General features: G+C 41.9%; 1 pseudogene; it reads left to right on the top strand.

Annotated features, from left to right (window-relative positions):
• The first annotated feature begins 2,702 nt into the window (after window positions 1–2,702).
• LOC103261820 lies at window positions 2,703–5,441 on the top strand (annotated as a pseudogene).
• The last annotated feature ends 559 nt before the right edge of the window (window positions 5,442–6,000 follow it).

The following is a 6,000-nucleotide window of genomic DNA, read 5'->3' as shown; positions in this document are numbered from 1 at the left end:
CTGTCAGTCATTTTCTTATAGTATTGCATTGGATGTTCAAGGTCCATTATATGAGTGAGAATATGTGATATTCGGATCTTTGTTTCTGTGAGAGGTCACTCAGTATTATAGACTCTAGTTCCATCCAGGTTGCAGCGAAATTCATGATTTTGTTCTTTTTTATGGCTGCGTAGTATTCCATCGTGTATATGTACCACATTTTTTTAATCCAGTCCTCTTTTGATGGGCAGCATGGTTGTTTCCAGGTTCTTACTATTGTGAACAACGCTGCGATAAACATACGTGTGCAGGTATCTTTTTTACAGAGTGATTTGTGTTCTTCAGGGTATATTCCCAGTAGGGGGATTGCAAGGTCATATGGAAGGTCAATTTTTAGAGCTTTTAGGAATTGCCACACTGGAAGCTTCTTTTTCAGGCTGAACCTAATCCTGTCATGACAAAAAATCCTTTAGAAATTCCACCTTGTCAACTGATGTGTTTAATCTCTTTTCAAAACAGGTATTCATTTTTCTTGTAGTGAATCCACCAAATCCGAATTTTACTCCAAGTCTAAATCTAGTGGTCTAATTTGCACAATTAGCCATCTAACTCACTAATCTTAATTCACTCTAGTACCCATTGCTAGTACCCATGCTCAAGCTCTGATAGTCAGAACATTGGCAACCTCCTTGATTTCCACCTGTTCCTTTCCCTGGTGCCCTAGGCTTAGTGTCAATGAAATATTACCTGCTTGGCTAGGGATCATGATCCTAGCAGGACAAACTTGTTAGCATTCTCTTACAAATAAAATTATGATCCTAGCCTCATATTATCTCCCTCTCTCTCTTTTTTTTAAACAGGGGAGAGTGCGAACACAATCCCCCACTACCACAAACCATGCAGTCGAGTTTCCCACATTTGGGGAAATTGCAGTGGTCAGCACACCTGGAGTGCTTTGTATAATTTTTTGTTTTACATCCTTGGACAATTTATTCTATGGAAGATGCTGTAGTGGGTAGGCTATGTTGGTAAGCCTTCTGCAATTTCTCACAATAAGTAATGATATGTTATTCAAAGATGTTTATTATTCTTGAATAGTGCAACTGAATTACTTAACACCCACACTTCCACTTCCATCAATTATAAGTTATTCTCCAAAAAATAACCATGGAGATGCAACAATCATTGAAAAATTACAAATAAAATATCAGAATATAAAATTAACATTGTCATAAAGTTGTTAAGTGACAGACGTTTCCAAATGTCTTATGAAGTATTAAAATTGCCACCTTTTTTATTTAACAAAGATAACATGGGAGAGAGCCTGAAAGGATTTCTAAAAAGGCTATGGTGTTTTAAAAACCTATTTACAAGATAAGATGTGCGGTAACTTTGGAGTATATTTCAATTAGTGATACAGACAATGAAATATGTATCTTCAAAATAGTTAAAGACCTCAAGAATTATGTATTTATAATGCAAATACTGACAATATTAATGTCTTGTTGGTTACTGTTATAAACTAACATTTCATGGAGAATTAAGTGCTACTAATGTCTGTACTAAATTAACTTTTTTTTTTTTTTGAGTTGGAGTCTCACTCTGTCGCCCAGACTAGAGTGCAGTGGCCACTCCCGGCCACCACAGCCTCGACCTGCTGGGCTCCGGCGATCCTTCCGCCTCAGCCTTCCAAGTAGCTGGAACTACAGGCGCGTGCTATCATGCTCGGCTGATTTTTTGATTTATTGTAGAGATGAGATCTCTCCTGTCCAGGCGGGTCTCGAACCAGCGGGCTCAGGCAATCCACTCACCTCAGCCTCCCAAAGGTGCGGGATTAAAGGCTGAGCCACTGAGCCCGTCTTAAATTAACTTTTTAACTTTGTGTCATTCTAGTCTTTCCTTCTTTAAAGGGTTCTTTTGGTTAATAGCTCATAAAATAATGTAAATTAAAACTTTCTCTGAAACATAATGCCTACTTGTTATACTTTACAGAAACACTTGGGCATGAGATGCAGTTTAAACTAGCAAAACTGTCAGATAAACAATATCTTTATTGGTACATTAGAAGAAGCTATCAATTATAGTTCAATAAACTCTTAAAAAATTAACTTGGCTTAGAGTACTATTCAACTGATAATAGATGAAAATAAATCTCCAAAATAGAAGATAGTCTTTTGTCTTCTAGGCATGTGTGGGAGCTAGTAATTTAGTTTTGGCCTCAGAGGAGGAGGAGGAAGGGGAGGAAGGTGGGAAATGAAGAACAGACAAAGCCGGGCTCGGTGGCTCAGCCTGTAATCCCACGCCTTTGGGAGGCTGAGGTGAGTGGATTGCCTGAACCTGCAGGTCCGAGACCCGCCTGGGCAACTTGGTGAGACCTCATCTCTACAGTAAATCAAAAATTAGCCGGGTGTGGTAGCGCACACCTGTAGTTCCAGCTACTTGGAAGGCTGAGGCGGAAGGATCGCCTGAGCCCAGCAGGTCAAGGCTGCGGTGGCCGGGAGCGGCCACTACATTCCAGTCTGGGCGACAGAGTCAGACTCCAACTCAAAAAAAAAAAAAAAAAAAGAATAGACAAAGTCAGGGTCTTGAGGGAGAGGAGTCAGTAGGAATCATTTTTTTCCCTTTAAAAATGTTTTTTCTTTCTCCTTCAGTTTTACTACCATGACTTTTAAAATGTATTCTATGTTATTTTTCTTTCAGTGAGGTAAAGTGCTAATCAGAGAATGGTCTGGGGAGAAGCGAGGGTAATAGCCAAAAAACCCGAATTTAATTCACCATTTCTCCATTCCTTTCTCAATGATTTCCATCTTGCAGATTGTGGAAAGAAGGGAAGGGTATTAGTAATTAGACACAAATTGTTCATACCCTGTTCCAAAGATCCCAAACTCTTTGAGCTCTCCAGGCCCCAGTTTGGACAGTGTAGTCTGTGATAGAAAGAAAACAAGTAAAAGAGAAGGTAGTGATGGTGTGTGTGCTGTGGTCAAGGCCCTCCAGGGCGCAGTAGAGGACCAAACTGCAGTTGGAAGACTTAAGAGTGCTGCAGAGTTGGGAGCAGGTTTATTTAGAAAATGATCTCCTCTTTCTTTAATATGTAAATATATGCTGTCATTCCCAAGCAGGGGCATATGAAGAGTTTATTCAACCAGGGAACCCTTTTGAAATAGTAGGAAAAATACTGCTTGGCAGTTGTAAAAGCACTCTTATCTCTTCAGACCTGTCAGCCCATCATAATGAAGTTAATCACTTTACATATAGCTATGTCTTGCTATTAACATTCATGTTATACCTCGATGTGCTGTTGCCCAAACCAGAGTAGACACAATTTCAAAATGGAGGATATGAAGAGCAATTTATGGATATGAAAATGAAATGGAATAATTTCATATAATTTCAAATAACACAACAATAAATGATTCCATTGTAACTATTTTTAGCATAATATGTTACATTTTTGTTCAGAATTTGTGATATATATAATACAATTTTAATTTAATGACATTCCTTTGGGGGAAAAGGCTGTGTTTTTACAAATAGCATGAAAGGAATAGAAACATCTATGGTGTATATTACCTACAAGCCTAGAAAGTTTGGATTCAGTTTGTGATTCTATCACATTCTAGCTGTGGAACATTTGGTAAATTACTTAAACTCTCTAAACTCCACTTTCATTAACTATGTATTGAGAAATAAAGTTACTTTGAAAATAAACATAAAATAAACATAAAAACTGCTGATGGAGTACCTGACACAAATATTTTAATGTGGTTTAGTACTCCAAAACATTTTTATTTCATTAGACATCTAAAACAGTCATTGAGGTTAAATAAGGTAAAAGAGAAAGGTAGGTGGGGATAACTGTATTATTCATTCACTCATTTGTTAGTTCATCTATTCATTCATAAACAAACCTCCTGGCTATCGGGGGAACCCTTCAGTCCAACCTGACCTGGCCCAGTCAGGGATGGACCAGTCCCACAAGAGACCTGCACCTCAGCAGATCCAGCAAGCCTAGGAGCAGGCAGTCCAAAATCGAAACCACAATGCAAAGAAAAAGAAGGTGGCTGACAAAATTCTACCTCAAAAGATTTGTGAACTGGTACCTGAATCCCAGGACTACATAGATCTCTTGGCATTTGAAAGAAAATTGGACAATACTATCATTAGGAAACGGCTATATATCCAGGAAGCCTTGAAATGTCCCATGAAGCAAAAACGGAAGTTGCAAATTTTATTTCTAACACTTTCAGTCGGGCTAAGTCAGATGCCCAGGATGGGGCTTGGACCGTATCTTCCTGGGAGTTTCGGATAGAAGGACGGCTCCTGGAGGATCCAGCCATATCCAAAAATGATGCCACTAAACAAAAGAGGAAGTTCTCTTCCTTTTTTAAGTCCTTGGTGATAGAACTGGATAAAGACCTGTATGGGCTGGACAACCATCTGGTAGAATGGCACAGGACCCCACTACCCAGGAGACTGATGGCTTCCGGGTGGAGTGGCCAGGAGACATAAATGTACGGTGTACCATCCTGCTGATGCTGGATTACCAGCCTCTCCAGGCTAAACTAGACTCTCACCTAGCTTAACTCCTGGGCATACACACCCAGACTCATCCAGTCATCATCCAAGCACTGTGGCAATATGTTAAAACATGTAAGCTCTAGAGCGAGAATTTGTTATCTGTGACAAGTATCTCTAGCAGATCTTTGAGTCTCAATGTATGAAGTTTTCAGAGATCCTTCAACAGCTGCATGCCTTGCTTATGCCACCAGAACTTATTATCATTAATCACGTCATCAGTGTTGACTGGAATGATCAGAAAAAGACAACTTGTTATACCATTGACGTGGAAGTGGATGACATCTTGAAGACCCAGGTGAATTATTTTCTGCTGTCCACTTCCAACCAGCAGGAGATTGCTACTCTAGACAATAAGATCCACGAAACGATAGAAACTATTAACCAGCTGAAGATGCAGCAGGAGTTCATGCTGACCTTTGCTGGTGACTCTCAGGGTTTCATCAATGACTAGCTTCAGTCCCAGTGGCAGAATCTCAAGACAATGACCAATGTTGTGGGCAATCTGGAGGAGGAGCGACAAACTGAGTTCTACTTCCAGCCATGGGCTCAGGAGGCTGTGTGCCGATACTTTTACTTCAAGGTGCAACAGAGACGACAGGAATTAGAGCAAGCCATAGGAATCCGAAATACATAGGCCTCTCCCACAGCCCTGCCTGGGCTGCGCTGATTCGTTATCTGGGCCCTGTGCTGCCTGCCACATAGCACCTGCCTTGGTCTTGCTTGGGGCGTTCCAGGAAATGCCGTTGTTTCAAGGACAACACCAGAATGAAGAGGGCTGCACCTTCTGTCTCACAAGACACCGGTTGCCCTATTCTCTCACCCCATCCCTTCCCACCCCAGCTACCCTTTGCCTCACAAAGTTCCCATGTGCCTGTCCCCTCCCCTAGTCTACACGACCTCTAGGTAGTGTTAGAGAACCTGTAGTCGTAATTAATGCTCAGAACGGATGGGGCTAAGGCCTGGTTGTCTTCAAGGAGACCCCCTACACTGGCCTTACCCTTCAGAGACCCAGGAGTTGGGACCTTCTGCCTCTCCTCAAGACTCAGGCCTGGGACGCTCTATAAGCTAGTTGATGGAGGATTTCTGTAACCGAATCCACTTTCCTTCCTTCCCTTCACAGGTTTGGAGCAAACCCTCCCTTCACTCGTTACCCTCTAGTGCTAAGGAGCCCTGATTTTTGGGCTCCGCTGAACCCCAGGTCAGTCCCCAGCCCTCTGGGCTGGCCTGCCGTCTCAGGCTCCTCTGACTCCTGGTCAGGGTCCACATCAATATTGGAGTTTGCTCTCTGACTGTTGCTTCCTCCCAGCACACTCCCTTATTCCATCATGCCTGCCCAAGCAGGATGGGGAATCTCACTTTCACTTCCAGGCCACAGGGATCTAGCCTGGGTTACTGTCATTGCCAGCAGAGGCTGTTCCTTCCTGCTGACACTTGGAGATGTAA

Source organism: Carlito syrichta, unplaced genomic scaffold (assembly GCF_000164805.1).
Source record: "Carlito syrichta isolate Samal-C Ts95f unplaced genomic scaffold, Tarsius_syrichta-2.0.1 Scaffold304020, whole genome shotgun sequence".
In the NCBI taxonomy this organism is placed as follows: Eukaryota; Metazoa; Chordata; class Mammalia; order Primates; family Tarsiidae; genus Carlito; species Carlito syrichta.
Note: the sequence above shows the minus strand (reverse complement) of the source record. Positions and strands in the feature narration are given on the sequence as shown.